Source organism: Numida meleagris, chromosome 5 (assembly GCF_002078875.1).
Source record: "Numida meleagris isolate 19003 breed g44 Domestic line chromosome 5, NumMel1.0, whole genome shotgun sequence".
Taxonomy (NCBI): Eukaryota; Metazoa; Chordata; class Aves; order Galliformes; family Numididae; genus Numida; species Numida meleagris.
Genome location: NC_034413.1, coordinates 70,958,645 through 70,976,072, shown reverse-complemented (window position 1 = coordinate 70,976,072; position 17,428 = coordinate 70,958,645). Strand labels below are relative to the sequence as shown.

At 51.7% G+C, this 17,428-nt stretch overlaps 1 long non-coding RNA gene across 1 annotated transcript; it reads right to left on the bottom strand.

Moving 5' to 3' along the window:
- LOC110400364 lies at positions 1,240-11,869 on the bottom strand. Its single transcript, XR_002439766.1, has 3 exons — positions 8,870-11,869; positions 2,660-2,885; positions 1,240-1,543 (listed from the first exon to the last, which is right to left on the bottom strand). It is a non-coding gene; the product is annotated as an uncharacterized LOC110400364 (long non-coding RNA).

Sequence of the window (17,428 nt, the reverse complement as noted above, 5' to 3'; positions counted from 1 at the left end):
TAAGAACCACAGGCCGTGAGCTTCGGAGGAACTGTTTACTAATAAATCAAAAATAAATTATTGTTTTCGGCCGACATTAAGTAACCTCTGCCAAAAAATTAACCTGTAGCTGTTTGACATCACAGAGCAATATATCACGCTGCTGCCAGCACGCTGATCCCTCACCACGCCGCCGCAACAAATCCATTAGGCTACCAATTCTGTTCATTAGAATTCATTTAAATCTCAATTAAAAAGTTAATTAAAAGTAAGAGTGAGAAGGAAATCATGTCTAACATTCTTATTAAACTCAAATCATCAAATTAATTTTAAATCCAAATCAGCGATCAGAAGAGGAAATGTAAAGAAAAAGGGAAAAAGATGGTACAGTGCATTCCCGGGGGGAGGGAGGGGCTCTTCGCTCCGGCACTCCCAAGGAGAGCGGCTTTCTGGGCCGTAACGCTGCTCATCACCCCGTGCTCCGCAGCTCCAGCCCATTTTATTCTCAGATCTAGCGCGCCTGATTCCTCGGATAGATTTGTCTTTGTCAGAGCGAGCCCCACGAGTTCAAACAAACCCTGCTCCCATTCTTTTTATTAACTTGCTGGAAACTTCGCACTCGCGTCTCTTTCCCTTTGTTCCCGTGTCACAGGAGACCTTTCTGAAAAGGAGCTGGGGCAGACCCGCTCTGGACCTCCTGCGATGGGCCGTGCTGCACGGCACCGGGACAGCCCAGGAACATTCTCCTCGCCCATGGTGCCGACTCTCATGCAGGGATGTTCTCCAGGACTTCTCGCAGTCGGATTTTAACTGGGACGCGGAGCTCTCCTTCCCTGGAAGGAGCGTGGCCGTCCCTTCTAGTTCCCACAGGTCCGGAACCAGCCCTGGATGGTTCTGTGCATCCCTCCAGGCTGCGGCACGGCCTCATTCCCGATGCGGGTGGAGGTGGGCAGGGTGCGCCCGGCTCTGCCTCTCATTAATCATTTGGCTCTCCCCGGCCGCTCGCAGCATCTTCTGGAGGAACCCTTCTCTTTATTCATTCAGACAACCCTTTGGATTAAACAGAGCCAGCTAAATGTCAAACCAAATCTGAGTCTTGATGCAGATAATCATTTCAATAATATTTCTCCATTTGTGCCCAAACACCAGGGGAATAAAGCTTTTCTGCTGTCAGGTAGTGTAAGACTGCAGTTGGTGTAAATGCTTGACATTGAGCCAGATGGCTTAGCCGTGCCGCAAACATATGTTCAACAAGCAGGCTTGCACACATTGGAATTTTATTATTTTGAACTAGTGAGGCATGCATATTTATTTACTTGACCCCCTTTGGTGTCACTCTGGTATTAAAACAATCGGCTCGGAGCTCCTCGGCACAGCGCAGCCCCGCTCCGGCAGCTCCTGTCCGCTCCGGCGACTCCAGCTGGGGGTGGGCGCTGCTGGACCCCCAATGGGGCGGGCTGCCCTGCCTGGTGGAACCGCGCCGCTCGCCGTCCGACCTTCCGAAAGCCATGGCCTGCCAGCAGCTGAGGCATTGAGCTCTGTCAGGTGCCTCCGAAACGTTGTGCTGAGATCGTCAAGTTGGAAAAAAAAAATATCAGAGCGAAGGGAAAAAAAATGAACAAGATAGAAGATTAAAATCTTTGGCTGGGGAGCATGACACAGAGCTGAGCAGGGGCAGGGCTTCGGTGTTTTTTTTTTCAGGCTGATATTAAATAGCTGGGCATAAATCTCAGTAATTTCACAAAACAGCACAACAACGACCTGGGACCTGGTCCAGAACTCATTAAAAGCTGTAGGAAGCTTTCTGTTATCTGAAACATGTGCCAGATCAAGGGCTTGTGATATATTCGGGTCCCAGAGCCGGAGATACTTAGAGCAGCGCAGCGATCTACTACCAGGGCTGCTTTACTGCAACAGCAGGTGTGTGTCTGCCTTTGGAAGCAAGGAATCCATGCATACATCAGAGCGTCCACGCACGAAGGGAAAATCCATCTCCCACAGCAAGCGGCCGGCATGGTTTGCAGATCACGGCCAGCCTGCAGGAAACCCCCCCACACAGCAGGTGTGAATGAGTTCAGAATGTGCTATGGATGTGACAACCGACCAGGTAACGGAGCAATCAGACGCACACCGGCTCAGAGCAACACTGTGCACCAGTGGCTGCACTGCAGCTTTGGCAGCTTGGGCCAGAGAGATGCAAGGTGAAGTTCACCAGCGCTCACTCCTCACCATCACATGCTCAGCTAGAACTGGACAAAAAAATCTTCCCACGCCATCAGTGGGTGCAGGGTGAGGGCCAAAAGGGGCCACGCTGCGCTATTCCGCCTGGGGCAGCATCCTGTGCTACTGGAGCTCCAGGAGCTGAGGACCACCAATTACTTTTGTCTGCAAAGCGCCGTGTGCATCTGGGCACTCTTGAAATAGTAGTAATAATAATGCTGGGGTTTCTGACAGCGCTTTGCCTGTTCCCCGGGACTGGAGCGTGCTGTAGCGCATTGCTAAGCAACACCCATTCCCCCACTTGTTTCCAGCGGCGTTGTGCACCAGCAGGGTCTCTGCCGGCCTTCCCTGGGGCAGACGCAGCACGCAGCCCCCAGCCCCCACTGCAGCCCCTGTGCTACTGGCGGGCAACGGGGGCTGGCACCAGGAGCACGGAGCTGGGGGCTCTCGAGGCACTGACCTCTTTGTTTCCGCTCACGCCTTCGGGATTCATGCTTCGGCTTGCTCAGTGCAGACGTGCAACTGGTTCGTTCGCTCACTGCTCCCGGGGAAGGACGGAGGGGAGGTGTGAGCCGGGGACGCACCGCACAGCGGCCGTGCCTGCGCCTCGGGTGCCGAGGTGATGTATGGCCGTGTCCGCAGAGCCGCGTCCTGCGCGCCTGAATTACACCCGCCGGATTGCAGATCTGGTGCGTGTGAAATGGGGTTGTCCTCAATAGGAGATAAAATTCTTCTCTTTCCAATTTTAAATCTTTACAGGCACTAAAGGGCACACTCAAATGGGCACGCGGACTAAACGAGATACGCCGTGCCGCGGTAGCCGAGACAGATATGTCATGTTTAGATGCTGTTGTGCTTCCACAAGTACTCATTTCAAGCTAATCAGTGCTGCTAAACAGTCATTTTGATTTATATCTGTTGATAAATCATTCTTCCCTGGCGAGGCCACGCCGGTGCTGTGGGGACAGCCCCAGCACAGTCCCATGGTGTGCCCACCGTGTGCGGCTGTCCCCAGGCTCACCCAGCCATGCCACACCACCACCCCCATACCTTGGGAGAACCAGCACAAACCAGAAGGAAGGAGTGGTACTGAGCAAAATTTCCTAATTTTTTGGCTGGGTTTTGAATTACTTCCCTCTGGTGAACAAACCCACTCATCCCCATCTGCCCAACACAGGTTGGTGGCTCAAATATTTAAATAAAGGGCCCGAGCAGCCACCTCAGCATGGGTGACACAGCGGGTGTGTGAGTGCTGTTCCTTGCTGGCTCCTCTTCCAGTTCATGGTCATAGGTCCTTTTAATCGCAACAGCAGTTTGACAAGAAATTATGTAGCATTAAGTCCTAAATATATTTATTTCCCATTTCCCTGAATTCTCGGCCTTTCAGTGTGTGTTTATCTTTGATATTTATACACTGTCATTTCAAAGTATCTGAGCTTGAAAAACAGCTCTGCCTCTGCCATGGAAATACCGTGAGTGATTGCAAACACTGCCTTTTGGGAGCTTCCTTCAGGTGCTCAGATGGGAACCTTGAGACGAGCACACGGGGTGGCCATGCTGTGAAGGAGGAGCCCCGGGCAGAGCTGGCCTTCCCTGCTGGTGCTTCTGGCGTGGCTGGCATTGCTCCAGCCCTCCCCGTGCCACTCCTCTCGTGCTCAATTATTCACATGGTGCCGTGCCCCCCTGTTGCACTGCACGCTTTCTTTTAGGAAATACTCGTTAGCTGCTCCTTGTGCTTCAGCCGAATGCTTTGGCTGACGCGTGGCTCTGTCCGTGTCTGTGGCAGGTGAGGTCGCTCTGCTGTGTGATGGAAATCCCCTTCCCTGGCAGCACGATAAACGTGTATCTGTGTGGATCTAAATTGTACCCGGTACTTACGTTAGCAGCAGCACAAATGATGGAAACACAGCCCTGGAAAGCTAATATGCCGTGCTTGGCAGTAATTTAACCGCTTGCCTAACTACAAGCATACTTGGAAAGCGACGAGCAGATAAAATAATACACTTGTTAAAGGGAGCGTCGTGAGAACGAGGCATTCATTTCCCACTTCCCCATAAGCACAAGCTGAACTTGAGCCCAGCATGAGGCCCGTCTCCCACAGCCCCAGCAAACGGCAGCAGGGCCCCACTGGTAACGGAGAGCCGCTCCTCTCCTCCACAAAGCCCTGGGAGGAAACACAGAGTAAATCTCAGCCGACGGTGATTTTCCTCTAAAAAAATGAAATGGAACTGGAGTTGACTTTAGGATATAGATCTCTATCCTCTCAGTCATTTTTGTGCTATTTTTTCATAAACTTGGCCGCTTCTCGTTTGCCCTCTAATAATTCTCTGAAGGCTCATTTCCCCTGTATAACTCTGTGTAAACACAAAGTTGAGGGAAGGGTATTTAGACTCATCCTTCAGGAATGCTGTTTTTGAGAAAATGTTTGTTTACCCATGTCAGTAATTTTCAAAAATATAATGTGCATTCAAAGATCAAAGATAATCACACGTGAAAACTCCAGCATTTCAATCCGGTCGCAGCTCCGGCGGAATTGCATTTTAACACCACCGCACGCGGGCTTACCTCACTGCATGGAAACAATGAGAGCGTCGGGCAGCGGCCTGCTCTGACAATGGCAGGGTTAGCACAGACCACAGCAGCGGCACGGGGCCGTGGGGCCTTCCTGACAGTATTCTCCATGAGTGAGGAGGTACTAGGTCTGCCCTCATGGGTAAAGATAAATGCCATCAAAGGCAGGAGCCCTTATGTGTTCTATACGACACAGCTTCCTTTGCTACAGTTTTTTCGTAGTGTATCCTCTTAATTGCTTTATGCATGCAAGGGGAAAATATTTGTAAAAGCTCATACAAATTCTTTTTTAATATATTTTTTTGAGGCTGCAGAAGAGTGGGTTGTGGATGATATGCTTGGCACAGATGACGTTCTCCTGTTTTCTTGCTAATTCACAGAAATGGACATCCTCAAGAAGCAGACCACATCTCTGGCCCCTGCATGCCCAACGCGCATCCAGCCTTGTATGAGCATGGATGGGGGCACGGCAGCTGATGCTCTGGGGCTGCTGGGATGGGCCATTGCACCTCCAACCCCCGCTGCCCTTGCCAGGTTTCCAGAGCTGCTAGCACCCACCCTTTGAGGTTTTAATACATTTATCCCAATTGTATGGTCAGTATGAATTACCAGATTTGCTCACTTTATTGATCATGGCTACCGATGGTTTGTGCCAACAATTCTGTGCAGCTGCAGCTGCTACAGCTATGCCATCAGACAAGAACTGTGCTTTCCATTAAAATAACAGCAATAGCTGCTCTGCCTGTGGTGACTGTGTGAGCTTGTGCTCTTGCTGGCATGGTGGCATGGCATGGCAGGGTATGGCACTTTGCGGCACTTGATGGCATAGGGTAGCACGTCATGGCAAAGCACTTCATGGCATGGCATGGCCTGGCACTTCATGACACTTCATGGCACGGCACACCGTGGCAGGGTATGGCACAGCATGGTGCCTCATGGCATGGCAGAGCGCAGCATGGCACAGCACAGCACAGCACAGCATGGCTCCTCATGGCGCTTCATGGCATGGAATGATAAGACACGGCTCGGCACAGCAGGCCGCTTCATGACACACCGTGGCCCAGCATGGCGTGGCCTGCAGGCCGCAGGCATTTCACCTCAGTAACATGACCACGCCTGGCGTCACAGCAGTGGGATGATTCCCAAACCCTCCGTCTGGAGGCCGGGCCTGAGGCCATTAATCAGGGTGGCAGCAAGGACACGTGCCCACACCTCCAGCAAACAGCAATATGCACGTAGACACCAGGGCAATTACTTGTGCAGAAGTGACACGGGAAAATTAAATGTAAAGCCTGCTGTAAACAGCCAATAAATCTCGGATTCTGCGCGCGTCTCAGCCTGGGCCGGGAGCAGCCCCGCGCCTCTGGGGACCCATGTGCAGGGCCGGGTGTGAGCAGGGTTCCGGGTGCTCCTGTCCTGGGCACGGAGGCCCCGGTGGTGCCCAGGGGAACCCCACAGGCACACGTCCCCCAGCCCTGGGGCACTGCCATGCTGACGGGGGTGGCAGAGCCGCAGCCGGGCCCAGGGAGGAAAGTTTGTAAAGAAAGTAGAGAACACAGACTTCCCGTGGTATCAGAAGGAAAATTTATGCATCGCCTTTGAGTTCAACTTCTCCATTAAAGCTTTTTCCCTATAATCTAGGGAGTTCTTATCTTGGTGACTTATGATGTTATGGAGGGGCTCATGCATGGAAAATGTCAATAGAAATAGTAACTCTAGAAGGGAAGGGCCTCCTAATTAGTCCCCATTTAGATTTTATGATGGCTTTGAGATCTGCTCATCCTGACAGTGCGCACTCTGGTTACATATTGTTCTAGCCTGAGGGAACCATAGGAAAATCCAGATTTATTGTACCTATCATACCAGCATATTTCATTTGCCATTATGAGCAGCCATCTCGCAATGATGCAGGAGTATTTATTACAGATTAAATTGTAGGACCTGGATGGTTTAGTGAGGTTCTTGAGGTATCATTTATGTCATTAACTGGCTCATTATCAGATCTGCAAATCTCAATTCCTTTTTCAGTGCCTTCTGTCTCAGGGCCGGGGGTGCACGCGTGTGCGGGGCTGTGCCACGCGTGTGCAGGTGCGGGCCGTGTCCCGCGTGGCCGTGTGCCCACGCGGCTGTGCCCGGGGAACCGCAGCGGCCCATGGCTCTCCCATGTGTTCTTCCCCATTCCTCCCTCTGCTGATTCCCCCCCATTAGACCGCGACTCTGAAGCGAAAAGCTGAGAAAGGTGGTGGTAGGAGAGGAGGCAATTTAACTCTAATTATTTAACAAGTCTATTGCAAGCGTAAGCTTATTACCAGTGGCAAAAGAATGCGCCGGATTTTTTTTTTTCACTCTCTTTTATGCTTTCTCTCTGCTTGGAGAGTTATTTGAAGAGGTTTAATCCAGTCCTGGCTGCTGCCGCTAATTCCAAAGGAGGATGGGGTGCTCCCATGCTCCTCACTGGCAGATTTTCGGAAAGCTCATGGAGAGAGCTCCCACCGCTGCCGCTGCGCTTCCATTTAGTGATATTATTTGACTTTATTGTTCGATTCAACTTGTGTGTCCCTCCTTGTTGGTATTTGCCCTATTTACTCTCCGATATTGCTTTTTCATAAAACCAGGGAATGGCATTTTAGTTGTTGTGTTCTTTGGTATTAAAACGCACTCCAGACAAGCGCGGGAGGACGCTCAGGATTGCTGGGTTCAGGGCACGGGCCATGGAGGAAAGCACACCATTGTTGGGTTGTGGGGATTACTTAATTCATGGGACAGCTAATATTTGCAGGGAAACGACAGCACTGGAAGTGAGTAGTAATGCATAAAAATGCAATCTGTTATCTCCCACCACTTTGCAGCAAAAAGGAGTTAAAAGATTTCCGAGTGTGTTTGCATTTGTTGATTGCACCTGAAAGTTATTTTGGTAAAAGCAGTCATTTTTGGACTCTAGACTCATGACACTGAGGGATAAAAACAGCCAATTACCTCACAGTGATTGCTTACCAAAGGGATATTGCACATCTGTTTGTGTGACGACTTCCATGCCCGGTGTATGCTGACAAGGTAGGTGTCACGCATGGTGGAATTTAAATACTTTGCTCTGACACAAAGTGAGGACCGCTGGTGGGAGGGAGACCAAAGCTCAGCTCAAGCACAAGGAGAGCCCGGTACAGGTGTCAGCAAAGCAGATGACTGATGCCAAAATTTTTTCTGCAATGGAAGCCTGAACACAAAGCAGCCACCCCCTACAGCCCTCCCCGTTAAACCTGTTGCTTGCAACCCAGAGTTAATAAATGGTGCTGAAAGGTCAGATGGGAAGAGTTTCCCTTCCTTCCCTGCCCCGCTAATTCAGAGGCTTCCTGACGCCTTTGTCCTTATTATGCCGACTGGAGAAATCTTCCCCTAAGAATGCCTTGAACGTTCACCCATAAAAATATATACACGTTTTAACCTCTGAAGTCCATAATACGTCTGGGGTATCTGTGTGAAAATCAGTCCTTCAGAGATCTTAGTGGTGCACTGATATTTGATTTACCCTTTGTACATATCTTGTAGAAGAGCTCCCTGCTCTCAAGTTAAATTGTGCAAACAGGTTTGGAAACAAAGCTGCGAGGCTGATTAGAATGTACCTCTTTATGCAAAAGAATCAGAATACCATAAGCATTAAAACATGTTTAAATGAGGTGATTTTCTCTGCAATTTAAAAATGGCCTTTTTTTCTTATTTAAATTTCTTTTTCATTTTTCTTGGTGTGTCTAAAAATGGGACATTTATAAATCAAAAGAGGGGGAAAGGACTTAAGCGCTGGATGTGCATCTCCTGCCAGCCTTCTGGTCAGTGTTCTCAGCGCTCACACTGGGGAGGGAGATCAGGTAGGAATGCAAATAGAAGTGGCAACGTGCGTCCTCTTCTAGAGAATATTTTCTGCTCTGAACAGCCGCGGTGCCGTTCGGTAACTCAGATATTCTGTGTGCTTTACAACTGCAACCACATCGGCAAAGAGAGCTTCTGGAAATGGAAACGGTGTGAGTATTGCCCGGCTATTCCCTTGGTGGGGATTTTAAAATGAAAACGCATTGTAATTATTAGAGAAAAAAAAATCCCTTACCTGAGCTGATAGCCAATTACTGAGAGCTCAGCGCTAAGCGAGCCGTCTCTCCCAGCCCGTGTGCTACGGGTACCCGTGAACAAGCACAAACCGGGCGCGCTATCAATGGGCTCTGTGAAACAGGAGCTGCTCTGAGCCGCCTTTGTGACGCTGCCCCGGCCGAGCCCGTGCTTTGCAGCACCATCTTCGCACCGAGCGCGCCCGCTCATCGCCGTGCCCTTCCAGGCTGCTCCCGGCGCTGCGCTGCTGCCGGGTTGCCGTAGGAACAGGAATTCAAGTAAATACGCACGGAGAAGAAACGTCTTACTAATTAAATGTGGATAGCATTGCTACGTTGCCGGATCTGGTAATGTGCACCACAATGCGCTCTGATGGGATTCATCAGAAAATGCTCATAGATGCGCACACACACGGATGAGACATTCACCAGACTGCGATAAGGTGCACACACTTCTACATACGCTGAGGACGGAGGCAATATTTCGATAGCAAAGTGGCACTTGGCATGGTTTTGTTCCTCTCAAGGCTAGGATTTCTCCCACCTCTCTGCGCGGGGCTCGCAGCCCTGCTGGGCAGGGGCACTCTGCTCGCGCTCCGCGCTTCTGCTCGGCCTCTCCCCGCAGTTTGCGGAGCACGAGCAGAGGGGGACAGAAGTTCTGCTCTCCCCGCTTGCTCTTTGTTTCCCGCTCAGTCGATTCCTTTCTTCTCAGGAAAGGGTCATTTAATCCGGTGCACATAAATCTAACCCAGGGCTGCTGGTGCTGGTTGCTCAGGGATACTGGGAACATCCACATCTCTCCAACTACTTTATGCCGGTACAAATTCTTAAAAGGTAAATTGAAATGTTCTTAATTGAATGCAAGCGACTGTCTAAACAAGCACATGAATGAGCAGGTTACAAAAAATGAGGAATATTTTGCACGGAATTCCCCGTGATTATCTTAGCCATGTGCTGTGAGTAGCGACTGTCTGAGAACTGTGAGCACTTGCAGACACTTTAATTTACAGGCAGGGGAACTTCAAAACTCTTACAGCAACACTTCGGAACACTGCTGCTCGCTGAATGTGACACATCTGAAGGTCTCCTGTGAGGAACAGCACCCAGGTTTTTACTGGATTTCTTCTGGCTGCGCAAAGGGTACTGCACCCATAGGCAGAAGCTCCTCACCAGATCAGTAGGAATGAGCATCCTCCCTCTGCACAACTCCAGGCTCTGTGTGCATGCTGATTGCCTTCTCGCTCTTAATTGCAGTTCAATGACTAAACTCATCTCAGTCATGCTCTTGCTCAGATGGGATAAATCCAGTGAGGTTCTACACAGTGCCAATCTGATGAGGTTCATATACAGAACCAATCCAATGAGGTTCCTATATAGACCCAATCCAGCGATGTTCCTCAGTCCCATGAGGTTCCCACAGATGTACAGTGGTGCAGTGGGAGCCGCGCTTTGCCCAGTTTCCTGAGGCTCGCCAAGCCGGTGCAGTACTGGTTTCATATGAACGCTGTCCCCACTGGGGACAAGGACTGGGGCCACCTGACCTCCCTGGAGCCAGTGGGGTGCCTGAGGTGTAAAGAGTCTGGGACTGGACCCTGGCACTCCTCAGCCTTGCAGCCCAGCTCTGCACTCCCACCTACGGGCAACAGTGGGCACCAGGAGCAGCAATTAATTGTTCCTCTCCCCAAGAGCACGTGGCACAAGGTGCAGATGAGAGGTGGCAGTCCCTGTGCCGGTGGAGAAGCGTCTGGAGGAAACACAGCCTGATCTCTGTGCCCCTGACCATTTACAATTTATGTGTCCTTGTCAGATGGGGAGTATGATGACTCTTATGTCATGTTTGTCCTTCACCCTGAGAAAATCTCCTTTTAAAGATCACCAACCCATCTCTATTGACGCTAACCTTGCAGGTCACGGTATTAACATGTGTTGGATTTTTCCAAAATACTAATCTTCAGTGCCTGTAAAGAAAAAGAGGGAAACAAAAGCCCGTAACCCACGTGGCAGCTATCACCAAAAAGATATCTATCACTGGATAGATGCAGCTGTCACCAAATCCCACTTTGTTGCAGAGGCCACAGCATCACTGTATGGCCCCCATAGGTGCTCTGGTGCTGGCCGCATGTGCAGAGAGGAGGTTGTGGCAAAGTGGGTGTCAGCCCCTGCTCCCAGGTAAGCAGCAATAAAAATGTAAGTTAGAGCAGGAAGAAAAGCACCCTCTTCCATCAGGGAACTGCTGCTGGCAGTGCCGGGCCCAGCCCGGAAACGGAGCTGCTCTGGGGGCTGGAGGTCCTGGGACCAAGGCGTGGGGGTCTGACCGGTGGGGACCAACCTGCGGGCAGCAGCAGAATGCAAATGCTGAGCATCAGGAGCTGACACAAGCTCACCCAACACGCCCCGCTGACCCAATCAATGGCTCCAGCCCAGCACCAGCAGCGCTGGAAGGCAGGAGCACCGCAGTGGTCAGATGTAACAAGGTTTAAGGATGAGCGAGCACCGGGAGACGGGGTAGAGCAATGAAAACCACGGGCTGAAATTGGAAAGATGCCTTTGTCTTGTAGAGTGTTCCTAGAGGTCTCCCACGGGACACAGTGGAAGCAGCATCACTTGAATAGCTAAAACTGTGCTGAACGAGGCACTTGATAGGTCTCCGGAGAGAACACACTGCATTGGCAAGGGTAACAGATTACTGGACCTAATAGGTCTATTTTCTCCTCATTTCTGATAGTAGGAATTTCTTACTTCTCGGTCTGCAAGTGGTTTAGAAATAAGAAGAGGCTCCACACAGCTCCAGTGCCAGCTGACCTAAGAGTCTGCAGCTCACGCAAGGCACAGCTTCCATACACTGCTGCAGTGCTCACAGCAAAGCCTGCAAGAAGCAGAGTGCTGGATGTGTCCTGCAAAATGCTGGGTTTCACGGCACTACTGCCACGTTCCCAGCCTGCCCTGGCTCTCTCCATCGCTCTACAAATCATAGAATCGTAGAATCATGGAATCATTAAGGTTGGAAAAGACCCCTAGGATCCCCAAACCCAACCCCAGCTCACTCCCACCATGCCCACTGCCCATGTCCCTCAATGCCACATCCCCACGGCTCTGGGACACCCCCAGGGATGGTGAGCCCCCCCACTCCCTGGGCAGCCTGTGCCACTGCAGGACTGCTCTTTGAGGAGAAATGCTTCCTAATACCCCACCTGACCATTTTCTGGGGCAACCTGAGGCCATCACCTCTTGTCCTACCGCTGTTACCTGGGAGCAGAGGCTGACCCCCACCTCGTCACAACCTCCTGTCAGGAGCTGTAGGGAGTGACGAACTCTCCCCTGAGCCTCCCCTGCTCCAGACTGAGCCACCCCAGCTCCCTCAGCCTCTCCACATAACACTTGTGCTCCAGACCCTTCACAGCTCCGTTGCCCTAATTTCTGCATGAGAAGCCTGAGCCAAATTCTCAGGCTCTGTTTCTCTCCATAGGAACCCAGTGCACCCATGTCATTGTGCTTTGCCACCCTTCAGCCAGAGAAGGCAACATGCCAAGATGTGGGAGCATGTTTTGCTGCATGCTAGTGAATTGGTTTGGAAGCGCTGGGCTCCATGTTTTACTGAGTGCACAGAGACCTGCATCTGTCCTGTGTTGGCCCTATGCTGAGCCTGCTGCTGCTGCAGGGTGCCCTCAATTAGCCCCGGTAATTGCGGTGCGCGGGGAGCGACCTTCTCCCTGAGCACAGCCATCACTGTGCAGACAACCTGCTGCTGGGCAGCCAGCGGCATCCCTGCTGCACGGCGCCTGGAAGGGCAGCGCTGCTGAGCCAGTCCTGCTGTGAAAGCCAAATGGTGGTAGTCACGGGGAGGCTTTGGATCCCACAGACCCACATCAGGGTCAGCAGCACCCCCATGCTCACCCTCACCCAGCTGTGTCCTCCTCACCATCACCACCATCACCATCATCACCACTCCCAAGCCAACACTGTCACAGCAAGACAGTAATTCTGATGAAACTGCCCCAACTCAGCTGCCACATCCACTGCATTCAGAGCTCCATGGCTCTACGCCGGCAGACACGTGGCAGCTGAGGCAGCACGCTCACCACCACTCGTGCTCCTGGATGTTCACATTCCATAGTCCCTGCAGAAGGGAGCGCGGTACAAAATGTGTTCTGGTGCTGACCCCCAGTGTTTAACCAACCCACACTCAGCCCCCATTGGTGCTGCTTTCCAGCACCATTCTGGTGGTCACAAGTCAGAGGAAAATGTCTCAATGTTTCAGAGAAAGCTGCGAATCCAAAACTCTCAGATGTATTATTTCAGCAAGAGCGCTTATGCTCTCATCCCGCACGAGAACAGGAAAAGCAGCACATCATTTATCCACCTGCAATCCAACGAGTCCGTAACGCTGAGAAGTTAAAAAGAATTCAGTTAAGATTTACACAAAGTCAAATGAAATTGGGCAAAGGGAAAAGGGGATACACCCATAACAAAGGCTGCTGCCTGCTGTCACTTTGCCGTTAGCGTGAGCTGGTGGCCCCGTGCGAGGGCTGCTGCCACCGGGTGGACCCACAAATGCAGGGTGACCCGTGGGTGAGGGCGGACACACAGCACCTCGGCACCAGGAGGGTTTGTTAAAGCCCTGGGAGGAGAGGGTGGTGCTTGGGGAATGTATAAATTTAACCAACAGTGGGATTTACTGAAAGCAATGACTACACGGCATGGGAACATGTACAAGCGTATGCAATTCAGTGCAATAGAATTCAACATAAAAAAACTGGGAAGCCGCAGCAGCAGCCAAGGCTGGGTGTGCAGTTCCACAGGGCAGTGCATCGTGCTGCATTCCTGCAGCTGGGGCTGAAGGCTCCGCACCGCTTCCACGGGGCTGCGGGCTTCATCCAGGGCACGCCTGTAACTGCCATTCATTTAAGGGGAATTACGTGAATTGTACAGCAAGAGTTGACTATACTCCTGAGCATTGCTGTTATTATGTTTACCATCAATATTCATGAAGCCTTCTTAAAAAAAAAAAAAAAAAAAAAAAGCAGCAGGAAATTTCGCTCTAACGCAGACCCGCGGTGTCACCGGGAGGCACTTGCAGAAGCAGCATTTCTCAATACTCTCACTTTATTTGTCTCAGGGTTGCTCCGAGTTATAAGGACAGCTATTGAAAACAGCAAATTGTCGTGCTGTCACCCACTGCCATGCTACGTTTGGCTCACTGGGAAATCCCTCGGTCTCGATAATTCGCTCTGGAGAATTCCTGCCTCAGTGACGGCCGTGCACAGACCTTCAGAACAAAGCACCAGTCAAATCCCATCTCCTCTTGGCACCATGCTTTCTATAGGCGGACACACCACCGCAGCTCGTGCAGAATGCCAGACGCCAAAACCCTGTGGCTTTCTGCTATCACTACATAAGCACGTTACCCTTTGCACGTGTGCCACACTCCTCGTTGCCAGCCCCACGCACAGCCCCACGAGCTGCACGCCGAGGGGCACACAGTGAGGTCCACGCTGTGGGGCCATGCTGTGGGGCCGTGCCGTGGGGCTGTGCTGTGCCCGGGGGGCAGCGGGGCTGGGAGCAGCGCTGTGCCCACGCCGTCTGTCGCTGCCTGCAGCCGCGGCCCCGCAGCAGCCCGCCAACGGGGCACTGCTCTGCCAGTTGTAAATTTTAATTGGCCATCTGGGGAAAGCACAAACCACCGACTGGAGATTAATCAGTAAATTAACCCAGGCATAATACACACCTCCCAGCGGGGCCCGCGCTGCTCCAGGCTGGGGCGGAGCGGGCGGGGTGCGACGGGACGCGCGGGGACGCGGTTATTGCTGGCGAACATCCTCCCCGCGTCCCCAAATTCCCCGCCGTGCGACCTTGGCGCTGCCCCTGATTTGTATGGCAGTTGCAGAGAGGTTTCTTTGTAAGTGCTCAACACAGATGGCACAGGTACCGCTGCCGCCGGAGGAAGTGTTGATGAATCAGTGAATGTGACAACTTTCCTCTGGTGAGCTGTTCGCTCGGCTCGCCCAAGCGCCTCCAGAAAGAACAACCGTGTGCCTGCAGCCCTACCCGGCGGGCAGACCACCGCAGAGCCAGCAGCCAGCCCCCGGCACGCGGCCGGGACAGCCCGGCCCCAGCAGCATCACGCATCACTCTCTCCCTTCCCGCTGCTGGGAAAGCCAAACTCCCTTCACCCTGACACCGCGCTGGGGACCCTGCGTGTCCCCCTGCAGACAAACGCCCTCCCCAGCCTCACACCCACGCTGCAAGGGCCCACTGCTAGCTAGCATTCTGCAGGTTAGCAGTGACATCGGGCTCATCTCAGTTGTCAGTTGCACAAATGCAACATGGGTCACCGGGTGATGTGCACTTATTTTTTTTTTCCCCATACAGAAAACTTTGTCAAGTTTGAAAAGTGCTTTGGGATATCTGCAGAAAACAGCTTTGTGTCTGCAAGCTGGCATCAGAAATACATCTTCTCCATTAGGCTTACTACTTTTTGGATGAATTGTAGAACCGTGGAATCATTAAAGTTGGAAAAGACCTCTAGAATCCCCACGTCCAACCCCAGCCCACCCCACCATGTCCACTGCCCCCGTCCCTCAGTGCCACATCCCCACAGCTCTGGGACACCCCCAGGGATGGTGACCCCCCACTCCCTGGGCAGCTGTGCCTGTGCCTGACTGCTCCTCCCGTGAAGAAATTGTTCCTCATACCCAACCTGACCTTGCCCTGGCACAACATGAGGCCGTTACCTCTCATCCTATTGCTGTCACCCGGGAGCAGAGGATGACCCTCTCTTTCTCCAGCCTCCTTTAAAGAGTTATGGGCAGCAATCACTCCCTACAGCTCCTCTCCCCTGAGCCTCCTCCAGACTGACCCATCCCAGCTCCCCCAGCCACTCCCCATAGGACTGTGTTCAGACCCTGCACAGCTCCATTGCCCTTCTCTGGACACGCTCCAGGACCTCAATGTCTTTCTGGTAGAGATGGGCCCAGAACTGAGCACAGCACTTCAGGTGAAGTTTTGTAGTCTTTTTCATTTTATTAGCCCATGAGACTGATTGCTAATATCTGCCTGCTGCCATAAAGAATGAACCCTGCCCTTCTAATTTAAAACATTTCTCCTAATAAATAGTTCTTTAGCTGTGAATATATGGATGCACTGTTGTATCATCCTGTGATTTTGCATTTTCCCCACTGACTCCTCTGCCTGACATGATAATAAGCAATGTGTTAAGCCAGAAAAAAGCAATTTTCTCCTGAGGTTAATTTCTTTGGATTGCCCACCTGAAGTGGGGAGTTGCATATAAATTGTAATTTGTACTGAAGTGGAGGAGATGGAGTTAGTTTTTGGCATCGATGATGCGGTGCAAATCCTTATTGACACACGGGGTGGTTTGCTCGGTCTCCTCAGCAGCCATCTTTGGAAGAAAACTGCACGAAGCCGCCCGCTGGCTGCCCAGACGCACATGGCCCTGGTGCTCTGTTGCTGCCATCGGCTGCTCAGTGCCCCACTGCTGCATTCCTGGGCAAGAGGTGCCCGGGGCTGGGCCGTGTCCGGCCCCTATGGCCCCAGGCCTCCTCCTCCTGCAGCTGTGCCAGGGGACTGGGAGTTTTGCAGCCGCCTCTTCTCACCTTCAGCACTGCTCTGAGCTCCACAAAGAGAGACAAACTGGCTTTTAACGTGTTGCAATTAAAACGGAAGACTCCTAATTAACGATGGGTCTTGCTGCAGAATGCGTAAGTAATGCCGCTGTATGAGATAACAGGGTGTGTCTGAGGGGCTCTACATCCAATTATTACACACCAGTTTCCTCAAAACATGGGCAGCCTTGGTGTCCCAACAGCCACACTCACCCACATGGAGACACTGTCCTGAAAGAGGCGGGGAAATGACCTGGCTGGCAATAACCTTCATCCCACCAAGAGAAGTGCTAGTGGCCATGAAACATATTGCCCCTGTTGTTCTGGGCAGAGGAAGAGCCTCTCCCTTCTCAGCACTGACCTCAGTGAGGCCTACATTTAAATACAAAGGGTTTTGGTCATGCAACATTGATGTTTCACTGCAACTGTAGAGGTCCATCCAGAGACAGAAACCCACAACAGCTGGACTCGGTGATCCTGATGGGTCTCTTCCAACTTGGGATATTCATGGAATTGTAGAACTGTTTGAGTTGGGAAGGACCTTTAAAGGTCATCTAGTCCAACCCCCCTGCAACGAACAGGGATATCTACAGCTCCACCATGTTGCTCAGAGCCTGGTCCAGCCAGGTCCAATTATCATATTCTATGATAATTCTATGATAGCAACATCTCCACACCCCGTGGACCCCAGCGACACACGATCTTATTACACTGGAGAAAACATCCAAATTTAGCACCTCATTCAACCAAAAAATGGAGATTGCTGTACTTGGGAAGGTGTGAAAGTCACCAGGAGCACGAAGGTCGACCCAACACCAAAGGCGTCACTAACACAGCCCAGGGGTTGCTTGCACAGGGGCACACACAACACACACATGCTTTGTGCCACTGCACTTGTTTCTCTTGCTCTGAAAAGTGAATGCCGATATCAATTATTTA